Consider the following 17,699-nt stretch of genomic DNA (forward strand, 5'->3'; position numbering starts at 1 on the left):
TACACATATTTGTCTTCCAATTAGACAGAGCTTCTTCCTGGAGTTAGGAATTTAGAACCAGCTTGATTAAAGAAAATGGACTAAAATCATTAAGGCACAGTGTGTGGGCTGTAGTAATTTGGGGGCCAAGGCAGAGCAAGCTGTCATGGGGAGGGGCAGGAGTTCTGCTGGACACCTCTTTTGGGAGAGAAAGCTTAATCCTCATGTGGTAGCCAGTCTCCATGATGCTCCCAAAATGATCAACGGTCTGCCTGTACCTATAGGCTGCTGCTCTTATCAAAAGGTGGAGGCGAGTTACCCTCCCCTGAATCTGCACTGGCCTTCGAACTTACTGTTTCCAAGTGTTGTTCTAGGAGCTGTGAGGACTGGCCGCTGCCATTTCTTCCTCCTCTTGGAAGCCAGCTGCCATGTTGTAGGGAAGTCCGGCTATGCTGCTGAAGATACCACGTGGAGGCCGTGTCAGGAAAGTTGACGTGCAGCCACCTGAGTGAAGGCTATATGACCCTCCCGCCTGGCTGGAGGGGAAACAGCCACATGGGAAGTCACAAGTGAGACCAGGAGAATGGTCCAGCCATGTAATTCCAGCTGCCCCAACTCCTGACCCACAGATGCAGGAAAAATAGTAACTCACTGCTTTAAGCCCCTAAGTTGTGCGGTAGTTTGTTATGAAGTAATTAACGATGCTGAATGAGTAAGTCTGCCTTTCAAAAATCTGAGATAGTTTAACAAGCCCTTATAAAAGTTCATTTAATTGTAAGAAAATACCAACTAACAAAAACAATTTAAAATTAAAAAAAAAAAAAAAAAAACAGACAAAAAACCAGAGTCAGTGTTGGCCAGGCACAGTGGTTCAAGCCTGTAATCCTAGTACTTTGGGAGGTCAAGGCAGGTGGATCAATTGAGGTCAGGAGTTCTCTACTAAAAATACAAAAATTAGACTGGCATGGTGGCAGGCACCTGTAATCTCAGATACTTAGGAGGCTGAGGTAGGACAATCACTTGAACCCAGGAGGCGGAGGGTGCAGTGAGCTGAGGTCTCACCACTGCCCTCCAGCCTGGGCAACAGAGCGAGACTCTGTCTCAAAAAAAAAAAAAAAGTCAAGAGTGAAGGTCTCACCGTGTTGCCCAGGTTGGTCTTGAACTCACAGGCTCAAGCAATCCACCAGCCTTGGTCTCCTAAAGTTCCGGGATTACAGGAGTCAACCACTGCGCCTGGCCAAAAATTGTTAAATTTTTAAATTAAAAATCCCCCAAAATAGGCCAGGCACAGTGGCTCACACCTGTAATCCCAGCACTAGGGGAGGTTGAAGAGGGTGGGTTCTTTGAGGCCAGGTCAACACCAGCCTGGCCAACATGGAAAAAAACCCATCTCTACTAAAAATACAAAAATTAGCCAGGTGTGGTGCTACAGGCCTGCAATCCCACCCATTCGGGAGGCTGAGGCAGGAGAATCGCTTGAACCTGGGAGACAGAGGTTGTAGTAAACTGAGATCACACCACTGAACTCCAGCCTGAGAAACAAAGCAACTCTGTCTCAATTTAAAGAAAAATTCCCCCAGATAATTGCAAATTACATATCTAATAAGAGACTTACATCCAAATGCATAAAGAACTATTACAACCCAACAATGAAAAGAGTAACAACCCAATTTAAAAATGGACAAAGGATCTGAACATACTTTCAAGAAAATATACAAATGGCCAAAAAGCACATGAAAAGATGCTCAACATCATTAGTCACTAGTCAAATACAAATCAAAGCAATGAGATACCGATTCAATGGCTACAGATAAACGGTAACAAATACTGGAGAGGATGAGGGGAAACTGGAACCTAATTTAAGCTGCTGGTGAGAATTTAGAATAGTGCAGTTGCTTTGGGAAACACGTAGCAAATCCTCAAAAGGTTAAACACAGAGGTACCATATGACCCGGCAACACTACCCCAGGTATATATCCAAAAGAAGTGAAAACACAGCCCCCACAAACACATGTCAACTATTATTCTGCTTATTCATAATAAGCAAAAAATAGAGACAATTCATATATCCACCAACTAATGAATGGCTATAATGTGACATACACATCCATACATGGAATCTTTGACAATAAAAAGGAATAAAATACATAACCAAACATGCTTCACGGACCTTGAACCTTGAAAATATTATGTTAAGTGAAATAAGCCAGCTATAAAATAAAAAACATGTACTGTACAATTGTATTTACGTGGAAAATTCAGAATAGGAAAATCCATGGCAGTGAAAAGTGTAAGTGGTGGCTGAGAGTTGAAGGAAAGGGGCATCCCTGTCTTGTGCCAGTTTTCAAAGGGAATTTTTCCAGTTTTTGCCCATTCAGTATGATATTGGTTGTGGGTTTGTCATAAATAGCTCTTATGATTTTGAGGTACGTTCCATCAATACCGAATTTATTGAGCGTTTTTAGCATGAAGGGCTGTTGAATTTTGTCAAAAGCCTTTTCTGCATCTATTGAGATAATGATGTGGTTCTTGTCTTTGGTTCTGTTTACATGCTGGATTATGTTTATTGCAGCACTATTCACAATAGCAAAGACTTGGAATCAACCCAAATGTCCATCAGTGACAGATTGGATTAAGAAAATGTGGCACATATACACCATGGAATACTATGCAGCCATAAAAAAGGATGAGTTTGTGTCCTTTGTAGGGACATGGATGCAGCTGGAAACCATCATTCTTAGCAAACTATCACAAGAACAGAAAACCAAACACCGCATGTTCTCACTCGTAGGTGGCAACTGAACAATGAGATCACTTGGACTGGGGAAGGGGAACATCACACACCGGGGCCTATCATGGGGAGGGGGAAGGGGGGAGGGATTGCATTGGGAGTTATACCTGATGTAAATGACGAGTTGATGGGTGCAGCACACCAACATGGCACAAGTATACATATGTAGCAAACCTGCACGTTGTGCACATGTACCCTACAACTTGAAGTTTAATAATAATAAATAAATTTAAAAAAAAAAAAAAAAAAAAAAAAAAGAAGGAAAGGGGAGTGTGTGACTGCTAACAGTTACAAAATTCCTTTAAAAAGTGCAGACTGGGCCAGACGCAGTGGCTCTCACCTGTAACCCCAGCACTTTGGGAGGCCGAGGTAGTCAGATCACCTGAGGTCAGGAGTTTGAAACCAGTCTGCCCAACATGGTGAAACGCCATCTCTACTAAAAACACAAAAATTAGCCGGGCATGGTGGCATGTGCCTGTAATCTCAGCTAACCAGGAGGCTGAGGCAGAAGAAATGCTTGAACTTTGGAGGCAGAGGCTGCAGTGAGCCAGGATGGTGCCACTGCACTCCAGCCTGGGTGACAGAGCAATACTTAGTCTCAAAAAAAAAAAAAAAATGCTGACTGGTCATGGTGGCTCACACTTGTAATCTCAGTACTTTGCAAGGCAGGAGGATAGATGAAACCTGGCAACATACTGGGACTCTGTATCTCCAAAAAAAAAAAAAAATTAGCCCGGTGTGGGGGTACATGCTGGTAGACCCAGGCCTGGGATATCATGCCACTGCACTCCAGCCTGGGTTACAGTGACACTGTCACCAAAAAAAAAAAAAAAAGTTGTAAACTTAGGCTGTGTGGCTCACACCTGTGACCCCAGCACTTTGGGATGCCTAGGCAAAAGGTCTGCCATGAGGCCAGCAGTTTGAGAACAGCCTGGGCAACACAGTGAAGCTGCACCTCTATTTATTTATTTATTTATTAATATTCCAAAATTAGATTTTGATGACAGCTGCAGAACCATGTGAATATCCTAAAGACCACAGACACGTGAACCTTGAAGTGTGAATTACATAATGCTCTTTAAGAAAAAGCTTATCACATGCATGCATAGACAGAGCCCACTCCACCCACCTCAGCCCCTGTGCTCTTGCAGCTCTATCTTGCACACACACGGGCACACAACTGCTTGTATGTTTCGTTCATTTCTGGTAAAACGGTTCTGTTCCAGGGAGCACACACAGATGAAGGGAGGTGGTCACATCAGGCCCTCAGTGTGGTGCTGGCCCAGGGAGAGAGCCTATGTGGTAGAAATCCTTATCCTCTACTCCACCTGGGATGAATTCTTCTACATAACTTAGCAAAAGGGGACAAGGATGCTTCTGGCTCATGCCTCAGGGCACTGTGGGGCTTCGGTAAGGACCCCTCGGAGGGGCTGAGAACAAATGAGATTTTTGCTCAAGACACTGATCTCTTCCACAGGAGCAACTGGGGGTCTAAGTGAGCTCTCTGTAGAATTCACAGGGGCTCACCACAGATGGAAGGTGCTGGCTGTGAGGTCTGGGGCCAGAGGCTGGGCCTGCATCCCGAGTGTCCTCCCTGTACCATGGACAGACAGGAGGACCCAGACTGCTGCAGGCAAAGCCAGTTGTGCCTGTGATCAATGAGCAACCACCCCACTCCGACTCCTGGTGATCAATCAATGTGCAATGCCCCCACCCCAACTTACTGTGATCAATCAATGAGCAACGACCCCGCCCACAATCCCTAGGACCCCCCGAGAGAGCTTCCAGAGTCTGTGACACTCTCCCTTCCAAGCCTCTCTGGCAGAGGGGCTCCACCCGCTAAGGTCTTACCTGGGGCTTGGCCTTCAGGAACATGACTCTCCGTGTCGTTGCTGGATTTACTGTGCGCCACGCCAGCTTTCCTCATGGCATTCTCACTGAAACACAAAAGGAGGAAAGAGGTTTGGTTACACCAGCGAATCTAATGCTGTGGGGCCCTGGCCAACAGGTCCTGCAGAGCAACTGCCCCTGGTAACAAGGTGCTGTCCTCAGCACACAGTCTGGCTGAGGTCCAAAAGAGGCATGAAGAAAGGGGCACTCAACAAAGAACAATGACAGGCTGCTGAGCCAGGGGGAAAGTGAGCAGGATGATGAGACAGAAGGGACTGGAAACGTGGTCACCACGGAGCAAAGAGGGAACCATGGCACGAAGGGGTGGGGGGTTAGCCCCTAAGAATGACTCACAACCCGTTCATGATGAAGGAGATATGCATTAGACTAGGGCGGCAGCTGGCCTCTAGCTCCTAGTTCCTACTCTCTTGAGTGGCCTGGGTCCCCACAAACTCTGCCAGCATGGTAGGACCCAGATTTCTCCTCTGTAAAATAAAGGGGCCACATGAAGTCATCACTCAGTCCCTCCCATAGCAAGGGTTTGACCCTGTGTGGGACAATGCAGGTCCCCTATGTGGGATCAAAGAGAAGCCCCAACTTCAACACCTTCTAGCTGGGGAGAAGAGGAGAAAGACCACAGAAATGTGAAACGTTATCTTTAATAGCACTTATCAACAATTCTGTACTAACAGATGGAATCCTATGAAAAGCTTTTCATCACACTTCTGCTCCGCAGAGACGAACAGCCATGTGCGTCAGTTAAGCTGGAGCCAGCTTGAATGCAGCCCACATTGCCCCTCACATTCACACAGGGCAAGACAGGAACAGGCATGCATCTATTAGGAACGCCTGGCCTGTGGCTCCCAGGGACTGGCTGCCCTGGTCTGCTCATGGCCTGCCTTCTTCCCAAGAGGAGAGGTCTCTTCCCTGCCTGGTCTCCGTGCAACAGCTTTGAGGTGGTGGCATGATCAGGTTGAAGAAACGTACTTGGTGAGCTGAAGGCAAGGCGGCACCAGACACCAGTGGATTTACTGGTGGACAAGCCCTGTCCTCTCTTGGGTAACATCACAGATGACATGCACACTGTGAGCACCAACTGTCAGCAACACTGGGCTTACTGATAAAGAAACAAGCAAGGGTGTCAGGGCTCGGGGGCCTTGTCTCGAAGTGAACTGAATAGTCCAACTGGTGCTAGAAATAATTCTGATCACTCCAAACAGCAACCAGCCAACCCCAGGAAACAGAAGCACTGTGCACACTGGGCTGCAGCAACACGACTGTGATTCCTAAAGACATCACAGAAAGGAGACTCAATGCTGAGACGCGCACACGTCTTCATGTAAAAAGAAAAACAAAGCGACACTGTCCTACCCCTGCTCAATTCAAAAAGCACACTTGCAGCTCCCACCTCCCTGGGTGCTTTCTGAAGCCTCAACTGAGGCGATGAGGCAGCAAGAGGTTCCTGCTCACCAGGCATCCATGGGTGAAACAGAAAAATAAGGGGAAAGGTCACTAGGGCCACAAAAGATGAGAGTTATCAGTTCAGGAGGAGGAGAACCAGCTCACACACGGTGTAGGGTCAGAGTCCTGGCAAAGCCAGGCAGGGTGGGCGGGGAGGACCCTGTGCGCACGGTCTGGGGCTGGCAAGGGGCAGGCTCTCCATACCCAGAGGCTGAGAAGGGAGCTGCTAGGCCCCAAGAGTCACTGAGCATTTCTGATAGAAGTGGCTGCACAGGCCTCTTTTCTGAAGGATGCCTCACCTGTGCCCCTCCCCCTCAAAAGCATACCTGTCTTTCTTCCCACCTTCCTTTTCTCTTCTGTTTTTTGAGACAAGGTCTCCCTCTGTCACAGCTACAGCACAATGGCACAAACAGCTCACTGCAGCTTTCAACTCCTGGGCTCAAGTATCCTCCCACCTCAGCCTCCCAAATAGTTGGGACTACAGGCATGCATCACCATGCCTGGCTAAGTTTTTTAGTTTATACTTTTTATTATTATTATTATTTTGGTAGAGACAGGATCTTGTTTTGTTTTCCAGGCTGGTCTTGAACTCCTGGCCTTCAGTGATCCTCCCAACTTGGCCTCCCAAACCACTGGGACCAATAGCAAGACCGAGGAGAGAGCAGCAGAAACAGCAGCAAAGCGGGACAATATAAAGGCTGGCTGTGTGAGGAGTGGGGAGGCCGTGGGGCACATATGGCCAGGAGTCAGAGAGGGAGAGGGGTGTAGAGGAGGCTGAGGGTGACATCCAGTTACACAGATTGGCTCTATGACCTACAGCAGCAATCACGGGAGGCAAAACCAGGCCTGATACAAAAGCAGTCTTTTCAAACTTCTACTGGCTATTTTTGAGAGTGTCCGTACACTAGCAGTCCCCAGACAGACAGTCTTGGTGCAGCAGAGACACCTGGCACAGTCACAGAGACAAGATCCAGAAACATGACTTAATGCAATAGCTTCAGGGTGGTGTAATGACCAGGTTGAAGAAATGTGTTTGGTGAGCTGAAGACAAGCTGGCACCAGACACCAGGGGATGTGCTGGTGGACGAGCCCTGTCCTGTCCTGGGTAACGTCATAGATGACGTGGACACTGGGCACTGTCAGCAACTCAGAGCTTGAGAAGCATGGAACAAACTGGAGGCCAGAAACAGGCATGTCTTGACAGGCCAACACCAGGAAAACCCAGCTTATGTCAACGTCCAGTCCCAGCTGAGCTTCAGCGGGTCGGAGTGGGGCTGAGAAGCAATAGGTGATCATCCTGCAAGGCTGGGGCTCTGAACAGCAGCACCGTGCCATGTCACTCCCATGTCTTCTATGCAGCATCCACCCAAGGAGGCTCTGCCGGTTTGGTGACTGGTAAACAGACAACCTGCGCCATTTTCAATTCTGTCAATCGTATTTTTGAAAATGTTTTTGCTCTTGCTTCTACTTTGAAGATCGTGTGCCACAAAACACACACAGTGAAAAAAAAGGACTCAGATGCCCTGCAGCAAAACCCCCACACTTCCCCGTGGATGCTGCCCTCTCCTCTCCAGCCAGCCCAGCGCTTTTCAGAGGCATCCCTTTGCCTGGATACTGACTACACCAGGGCCCTCATTTCACATTCCTCCCGAGGTCCACTCGCCCCTCCTTCCTTCCTCAGACCTAACATGCCTGCTCCAGGGGCCCACTTTCAGAACAGCACCAACTGCTCCCAAAGCCCCCTTCTGATCTCCCTGAGCTGGGCTCTGCTGCCAACCCCAGAATGCCTTCCTGAACAGCCAGACCCGACTGGCCACTCCTCAGCCTTGGTCTTTTGAAGACAAAATTCATTCGATTCACTGTCATGAAATGAAGGAAAACGATTGTACGAGGAGACAGCTCCAAACATGGAGCAAGGAGTATAGCTTCAGACAAAGAACAGAGAACCATCCTGTCATGGTGAGCTTTGCCTCCACCCAAGCAAGCCTGGAAAACGAGGGCCTGCCCAGCCAGGGGCGGGGAGCCAGCAGACTGGTGTCAGCGCAATGGCTGTCCTGCCATAGTCCCGTCCAACATAAGCAACAGGCTCACAAACAGTAGGGGCCTATGAGGCAGCCACCAAGGAACTCAAGGATGCCTGGGTACTGCTCACACTAGTTGAGGAAGGGGGCTGCGGGGTCACTCCCTGCTTGCGACCAACCAGAGCTCTGAACACAAGGACTGTCATCTGCTCAGAGCACACAATCCCTTGCCATGACCTGAGGCTCCAGTGCTCTGCCTAGGGCCATGCTCTAGCTGGCTGCCATAGGTATGTCTGTGCACCCAATCAGGGTTCAACTGATTATCTGGTTTAAAGCGAAGCGTCTCCAGGGACCTTACTGTCCAGAACTGTCCCCAGAACATGGTATGTCTCAAAGGCATTGCCTGACCCTTTCTGAGCAGCCGGCAGGGAAACACTAAGAAAAGCTGTTGGTATTTTCATCGCTCAGCACCAAGTGCCTATGCCAGAAATCTGCGAACCCCCTTTACTTTCTAACTGCCACCTCCAATTCCCCAAGTTCACATCTCTGCCACAACTCCCACTGCATCTGTGGCAATTCCTCCCACTGGGCCTCTGTCTCCAGTTCCCACTCCTACCCCCACCCCCTTACCAGCACCCCAAGTCACAGGACTGCCAGTGAGCGTGGGAAGCAACCTGGGCCATATCCCTGCCTGCCTCGAGGTCCTTGATCCTCACCTCTCACCAGGAGGGCAGGCAGCCTGTCCTGGACCCCACCGAGGCTGCTCCTATGCCTGCCCGCACACTGTCCCCAGGACCCTGGGGATGGTGACCTGCTGCCTCGCACATAGCCTGACCATCCCATCAGGACTGCGAGGCCCTCCCACCCTGCTCCCACCCAGGCACCCCTGCTGTCTGCTGCATAGAAACCCTGGAGCCACCTCACCCATGTCTGTGGCACCTCCTGGAGAGATCACTGGTTCTTGTGTACCAGTCGCACTATACTCTGAACACCCTGTGAGTAGAGACAATGGCTGTTCACCTTTGCGGGCAGTAGGCAAGCATCACTGCCAGACAAAACTACTGGCTCTCTTTAGCACAAGGAGTGGAACCGCCATGCATTTTGATGAGACATGACGTGCAGAATGGAGAATCAGCGTGGCAGCCATAAGAGCAAACTAGGCCTAAAACAGGCACATCCCAGCAGCGAAGACCGGGGTGCCCAGGGAAGGTGTGTGCTGGGGCAGGCAGCTGGGCCTGGAAGGAAGCAGAGAGGGTAAGAAGGGCCTGGGCTCAAATTCCAAAGTGGCCACTCACCAACTCTGGGTCCTGGGAGAGGCACTCTCTCCCCCAAAGCATGACCCCTTCATAAAGGAGGACTCTGAGGGACTGTGGCCAGGATGAAGGTTCACAGAGGGGACCAGGCAGTGAGGACAGAGCCAGCGGTGGCTGGGTCTACAGGGCTACTGTCCAGCAGGGGCTTGTGGTTCCTCACCTCCTTCCTGTGCCCAAATTGGGAAACTCTATCAACAGAAGTCCAGTCTTAGTCTTTATAATCTGAATGAAACTAGGATAAACCATAAACCTGGCAAACTGAGTATCCTAGGGAAGGAACACAGGCCATCAAACGCAAAGCCCGCTAAGGTCAGCGAGGCCCGAGGCAAGCTTCCCAGTCTGCCCTCACCCAACTGGCAGTGCCTCCCCGTCCTCCCTTTGCACACAGGGTGGGGACAGTGCTGACCTCCTGCGGGGCTCTGAGGTTATCAGTTAATATTATAAGGCACTGGACACACAGGAAGTGTGAGGGATGCATTAAATAAATAAGTCAGGTAACAGCCTGCTGAACTGTGCAGCAGGACAGCATCCCAAAACACCTCTGCCACGCACTGAGGTTACTGTCACCCCCTCCGCAGCAGATGATGGAGTGGTGAGCATGAGCAGCTTCCTCAGGCAGAGCCACCCTTCCACTGGAGCTCTGAGTCCCCTGCGGTGTACCCTGAGGCCGGCCCCACAGCCCGCAGGAAGGGCGTTCACACAAACGTGGAGGAGGCCTGAGCTGGCCTCCCCGCTCCCACTCCTGCTCCATGCCCTGACTCTTTCTTCCACAAACACCCTGGTTCCCACTGAGGATCCTCTCTCCTCTCAGTGAGGCCTCTCCCCGGCCCCACCCTCTTCACCACTGTACCCCCGTCACACTGCCAGGCCCCTTCCCTGGTCTAACTGCTTTCCCTTTGCTGAATGAAGGCATGAATTCCCAGGACAGCTAACTCCTCCGTCCTCCTGCTGGTGTCCTAAAGAAGGGGAGCTGCTTTCCTCCCTGGTTCACAGACTCACCCTCCTGACCTCAGGGAATAGGATGATACCTCCCAGCTATTTATGGGACAGATTTATGTCCTGCTCAAAGGAAACTTCTGTGGGTTTCTTCTAATTTTGAGAGGCACAACACCCACTCATCAAGTCAACTTTCATGGGGCAGAAGGAATTTTTGGCAGCTCCACTTTGCCCTACCCAAGAAGCCTCCTGGTAAATTGCTGCCTGTGTGTGCAGTCTGTTTGCCCACCTGGGACAGGAGTCCACACCTTGTACGTGGGGGCCCTTTACCCTGTGTGTTTACAAACCTAAATCATAGAAGACCAAAAGACAACAGAAGGAGAGTTACACAGTATCAGGATGAAGAATTTTTCCTAAGCATGTCACCAGAAACAGACACCATAAAGGAAGAAAGATTTTCCCATATTGAAGATTTGGGCAGGGAACAGTGGCTCACACCTGTAATCCCAGCCCTCTGGGAGGCCAAGGCAGGTGGATCTCTTGAAGTCAGGAGTTCGAGACCAGCCTGGGAAACATAGTGAAACCCCGTCTCTACTAAAAATACAAAAATTAGACGTGCATGGAGTCTTGCTCTGTTGCCCAGGCTGGAGTGCAGTGGTGCGATCTTGACTCACTGCAACCTCCACCACCTGGGTTCAAGCGATTCTCCTTCCTCAGCCTCTTGAGTATCTGGGATTACAGGCGTGTGCCACTACTCCAGGCTAATTTTTTTTTATTTTTAATAGAGACAGTTTTACCATGTTTGCCATGCTGGTCCCGAACACTTGACCTCAGTTGATTCACCCGCCTCGACCTCCCAAAGTACTAGGATTACAGGCATGAGCCACCACGCCCAGCCTGGATTCTTTATGGAAATTATGAGCTGTTTCTAAAATTCATACGGAATTTCAAAGAACCAAGTATAGCCAAAACAATCTTGAAAAAGAAGAACAAGTTTGAGAACTCACATTTTCTGATTTCAAAGCTTGCTACAAAGCTATACTAATCAAGACAGCATTTACTGGCAAGAGGATAAACATATAGATCCATAAAATAGAACTCAGTCCATACATTTACGGCCCATTGATGTTAGATAAGGGTCAAAACATTTTAATGGGAAAGAGTAGCCTTTTCAACAAATGGTGTGGGTACATTTGTGTACTCACATACACACACACAAATGAAGTTGTATACTTAAACCACAACATATACAAGAGATAAAATTGATTTTAAAAACCCAAATGTAAGAGTTAAAACTAAAATTCTCAAACACAGGAATAAATCTTTGTAACCTTGAGTTAGGTAGTGATTTCTTAAGCTCTAACAAAAGCATAAGCAGTAGGAAAAAAAAAAAAGGTGAATTTTCATTTCCTCAAAATTAAAAACCTTTGTAAATCAAAAGACACTAACAAAAAGTTGACAATCCATAAAACTGGAAAAAACTTTGCAAATTACTTATTTGATAAAGGATTTGTATCTAGAATATAAAAACTATTACAACTGAATAATAAAATCACAAACTCATTTAAAAATATGCAAAGGGCCAGGCGTGGTGGCTTTCACCTGTAATCCCAGCACTCTGGGAGGCCAACCCAGATAAGACTGTTTGAGCCCAGGGGATTTCCAGACCAGCCTGGGCAACATGGCGAAACCCTTTCTATAAAAAAATGAGCCAGGAGTGGTGGCGTGTGCTTTTAGTCCCAGCTATTCAGGAGGCTTAGGTGGGAGAATCAATTGAGCTCTGGAGTTCGTGGCTGCAGTAAGCTGTGATTGCGCTACTGCCCTCCAGCCTGAGCTACAGAACAATCATCTCAAAAAAATATATATATATAGACATATATATATCGACATACATATAGTGTATTTAGTGTAGATACACACTAAAGAAATTTATAAAAACTTAAAAATGAGCAGAGAGTCTGAATAGGCATTTCTCATATATAAATGATCAATAAGTACATGAAAAGATGCTAAAAATCAACAGCTACCATGGAAATGCAAATCAATACCACAATGAAATACCACTTCACATCTCCAGGATGGCCAGGACCAAAAAAAAAAAAAAAAAAAGATCAGGTAACAAGTGTTAGGAAAGAGGTGGAGAGAATGGAACCATCACATCCTACTGATGGGAATGTGAAATGGTGCTGTTACTCTGGAAAAGTCTGAAAGTTCTTCCAGTGGCTAAACAGAGTTACCATATGATCTAGCATTCCCACTCTTAAGTACATACACCCAAGAGAAATGAAAACATATGTCCACACAAAACCTTTTACAAGAATACTTGCTCATAATCACCAGAAAGTGAAAATAACCAAAATTTCTATCAACTGATAAATGAATAAAACGTCGTACCTATACAAAGGAATAGTATTTAGGAGTAAAAGTACTGATACATGCTATAAGACACCTGAACACTGAAAACATGGTAAGTCAAAGAAGCCAGGCTGGGCACTGTGGCTCATGCCTGTAATCCCAGCAGTATGGGAGGCCAAGGTGGGTGGATTATCTGAGGTCAGGAGTTACAGATCAGCCTGGCCAACATGGTGAAATCCTCTCTCTACTAAAAAGCAAAAAATTAGCCCAGACAGACACAGTAGCTCATGCCTGTAATCCCAACACTTTGGGAGGCCAAGGCAGGTGGATCACTTAATGTCAGGAGTTTGAGACCAGCCTGGCCAACATGGTTAAAACCTCTCTCTATTAAAAATGCAAAAACTAGCTGGGTGTAGTGGCAGGTGCCTGTAATCCCAGCTAGTCAGGAGGCTGAGGCAAGAGAATCACCTGAACCCAGGAGGCGGAGGTTGCAGTGAGCTGAGATTGCACCACTGTACTCCAGCCCAGGCGACAGAGAGAGATTCCCTCTCAAAATAAATACATACACAAAAATTTAAAAAACAATAAAAAAGAAAAGAAAAAGAGGGCTGAGAGTGAAGTCCTGAAAGGATACACACACAAAACACACACCCTCCTCCACCTGCCTGCATATTGGCATCATTCCATTAAATCAGTCTTTGACTAAGGTTGTAACTCTAATTGTACTATTATCTAACCTAAATTTTATATCTTTTCTAGAAGGATTTTCTGAGAGCTTCCACATCTGTGAAGTTTTTCCTTACACGGCACTACCTCTACCCAGGTAGGACTGAACTGATCACTCCTCCATCTTTCTCCCAACTGAAGCTTTTCGCATTTTGCCACATTGTATTATAGTGATTTGTTTACAAGTCTGTCTCTGCTACAAGCCCAAGCTCTCTCAGAGGAAACTTACTTAAATTAACTGGAATCCCAGAACCTAGCAAAATGCCCAAAATTTAGTTGTTACTTAAAAAAAAAACTACTACTAAACACATGTCTTACAGTTCAGACACATTAAATGTATGGCAGTTCCTATTTCTGCCATCACAGTATTACTATACAAAACCTAAACATTCTTTAAAATACCCTTATCTGTAGCAAAACGGAAACAGCATAACTCAAGAAGGAAGGATGAATGACTACATTTCAACTTTTTATATTCAGCCACTCCAGTTTTTTTCTAGGATTTTAGGGTCAACATGTATCTTTCCCAAAGGGTTTGGATATCCACAGACAACCAACCATGGATGTCAAATAGTGATTAAATTCTTGGTAAGTCTTGCTGTTGAAATCAAAACCTGATTTTGTCTAATGGGAAAGAAATAAAAAAATTGTCACTATCACCTCTTTTCCCTTTCCTCCTCCTTCCCATCAGGTCACGTATATCTAGACTTAATTTTTGAGTAACAGTGATTTAACACAGAGCTTTCTCATTCATACCTTTTGTACCAAACATTTTTCTCTGCAGCAGTCAGATTTTTACGATACCTAACACAAAAAAACAAACAGAATGAAACATTTAACATACCTTTGAATAAAATGCCTTTGACATAGTAAAATACAAAAGTACACTATAAATGTAAATATATGCAAATATGCACATACACAAATATCCAGGTGTCTAGTTAAGGATTTTATCCTTTTCTGGTACATTCTCAAGTGAAAATAAATAGAGGCTCAGTAAGTTGTACACTTAAGATGCTTACTTCACTAAATAAAAAATAAACAATAAAAAATGCTTTCGATGTTTCACTATTAAAAAATTAATAAAGTTCTGGCTGGGTGCCATGGCTCACGCTTGTAATCCCACCACTTTGGGAGGCCAAGCTGGGTGAATCACCAGGTCAGGAGTTTGAGACCAGCCTGAGAAACATGGTGAAATCCCGTCTCTACTAAAAATATAAAAATTAGCTGGATGTGGTGGCGCGGGTGCCTGTAATCCCAGATACTCGAGAGGCTGAGGAAGGAGAATCGCTTGAACCTGGGAGGCAGAGGTTGCAGTGAGCCAAGATCGCAACACTGCACTCTAGCCTGGGCAACAAGACCTAGATTCCATCTCAAAAAAATAAAAATTAATAGAGTTCTCACTCATAAGTAGGGGTTGAATGATGAGAACACATGGACACAGAGAGGAGAACATCACACACTGGGGCCTGTCGGGGGTGAGGGGAAAGGGGAGGGAGGGCATTAGGACAAATACCTAATGCATATGGGGCTTAAAACCTAGATGACAGGTTGATAGGTGCAGCAAACCACCCCATGCCACATGCATAACCATGTAACAAACGTGCACCTTCTGCGTATTTATCCCAAAACTTAAGAGTAAAATGAAAAAAAATTAATAGAGGCTCAAAAACAGTCAGTCACTGATATAAAACGTACTTTCTTAATGGAAAGAAAATGATGCAGCAGAAAGCACAAAAGGGAAACCTACAAATATGTTTCTCTTGTCTGAGAACTATTAACAACTAATTAGTTTTTAAGCATTTTAAACTTGACATAGTCCTCCAAGTTATGCCAACAAGGTCTGCACTTAGCCAGGCATGGTGACTCAAGCCTGTAATCCCAGCAATTTGGGAGGCCGAGGTGGGCGGATCACCTGAGGTCAGGAGTACGAGACCAGCCTGGCCAAAATGATGAAACCCCGTCTCTATGAAAAAAAAAAAAATTAGCCGGGCGTGGTGGCAGGCACCTTTAATCCCAGTTACTCCGGAGACTGAAGCAGGAGAATCACTTTAACCTGGGAGGCAGAAGGTGCAGTGAGCCGAGAAGGTGCTGTTGCACTCCAGGTTGACAAGAGCAAAACTCTTGTCTCCAAAAAAAAAAAAAGTTTACATTTATGGACTGAGAAAAGTAATTTCAGTCCACAAGTTACAGAATTAGAGGAGACCAAAAATAATACTTACAGTTCCACATAATTGGCAACAGCTCCCCTTATCTCCCACAAAATATTTTTATCAGAGAAGGTACAAATACTTAAAGCAATTGTCAGCAAATGACTAATTTTTCCTGAAGACACAGCAATTAGAATGAACAATGCTGAGTGCAATAGTACCACTGCACAACAGGTCCTTAACTGATTTTTTTTTAATTCCGTAGCCACACCAGTGGAGGATTTAAAAACACAGCTGTCATGGCCCCATATTGGAATCTCATGTCCAATAGCAATCCCGATTTCCAGAGGCCCTGGCCAAAGACAAGTAGGAATATTTTTTGTATTACAGCTGAAAGATGAAGAGAAAATTATAATATACCATTGCATAAAATAGTAAAAAGGCTTTGTACCTGCTCCTAATAAAACACTTCTGGTTCAGGATGTTGGCATCCAGGCTGAAGAGTGCAGAATATAAGATCCCAGGAAAAGACACCACCACTAATGGAAGGTTATAATGTATATATATGTCACACACCTTTGAAAACGAAAGATAACATCAGTATATAGACCATTCCCCAGAACTTCTCAACCAATTTCACCCAAAGAATCATCAGTATAAGATGATAATGTAACATTAGCTTTGGACATGCCTGACTCCTAAACAGATAACTATAAGCTTGCTTAACACAGACTTCACCAAGTATCAGTCATACTACAGAGGGTAATTTCTAAAAGAGCATTACTTAAATCTTTCATTTCTTCTAGGGAAAGGTCTTACAGTTAGGGGGACAGGGTAAAGGAAGGAAGGATTTCTTTCTCCTTAAGTCCCATAATACTTATTTATCATATGAGTTAGCTGTCAACCTAGAAAGCAAAGGAGCATGTTTCTAAGCAAATGCGTAACACAAGACAACTAGGTATTAGTAGAGGAAGCTGGGAAAATTGAGACTATCATGGATACTCCATGGATATTAAGTTGCTGCAAAAGTAATTGCAGTTTTTGCCATTGAAAACAATAACAAAAACCACAATTACTTTTGCATCACCCTATAGTTCTGTCCAGGTTATACACTGTAACATAATAAAAGGGTACTAGGTACCGAGGGAAGGCAGGCAGTTGAAAGGTAGACATGGAGATCCCAAGAAACAACAAGAAATTTTTGGTTTCCGCCAGGAGTTAGGAATGGAAGGAACAAAAAATAATGCTAACAACAGACTTCTGTCTAGGACCAGTGTTAACACAGGGTAATGCTGTGGTGCCTGGACCTTAGAGGAAAAAAAAAAAGCATTTGCTTTTCCACGTGGTTTATGAAAGTCAATTGTTCTGGAGAAAAAATAATCAAGAACTTCAAAATGTAAGGTTACTTTAATGATGCTAATGAGATCACAGCCTACCTTAATATCTGTGCATAAAATTTAAATAATATGCCAATAAAGTGAATAGCCTTCACAAAAATCCCAATGGGGAAACTGTAACATGTTTTACCTTCTCATAGAAATCCAAAATAAAGTGCAGCAAGAAAGTTCTGTTGCTCTCCACGTGCACTGCAGTAGTGGATAGCCACCCAACATAGTGGAGCAGTTTAGACACAGAGTTCATGGATCCGCCCAGTTCTCTCTCTGCAATAAGAAACCGTAACATTCAGATACAGAGTAGCAAAAGTGTTCACAATTTCCAAGCTAAAGGTGAATAATATAAAGGAAAAAGGTGGTGAAGGTTTTAAAACTATCAGTGCTCCAATGTATAATTTACTTTTTAAAAAATCAGTGATTAATCATAAAACTACACTCAGCCTTCCAGGGAATCATTAAGACGAATTCATAGAACATTCTAACCAACCAGACTCTACTAGTAAATAACAGATAAAGTATTAAGCTCCAAGCAGTTATGAAAATTCTCAAGTGAGAGATATAAAAACCACTAGAAATATAGGTATTTCATTAACAGTTAAGGGGAGAAAAAGGTTCACATAAAAGTGACGTGAAAAATTCATGGCCAAGCACAGTGGCTCACATCTGTAATTCTAGCACTTAAG

General features: G+C 45.6%; 1 pseudogene; it reads right to left on the bottom strand.

The window, feature by feature from the left end:
• Nucleotides 1-349: 349 nt before the first annotated feature.
• Nucleotides 350-17,699, bottom strand: part of LOC103247542 (centromere protein I-like) — a 30,554-nt pseudogene continuing 13,204 nt past the window's right edge.

Source organism: Chlorocebus sabaeus, chromosome 16 (genome assembly GCF_047675955.1).
Source record: "Chlorocebus sabaeus isolate Y175 chromosome 16, mChlSab1.0.hap1, whole genome shotgun sequence".
Lineage (NCBI taxonomy): Eukaryota > Metazoa > Chordata > Mammalia > Primates > Cercopithecidae > Chlorocebus > Chlorocebus sabaeus.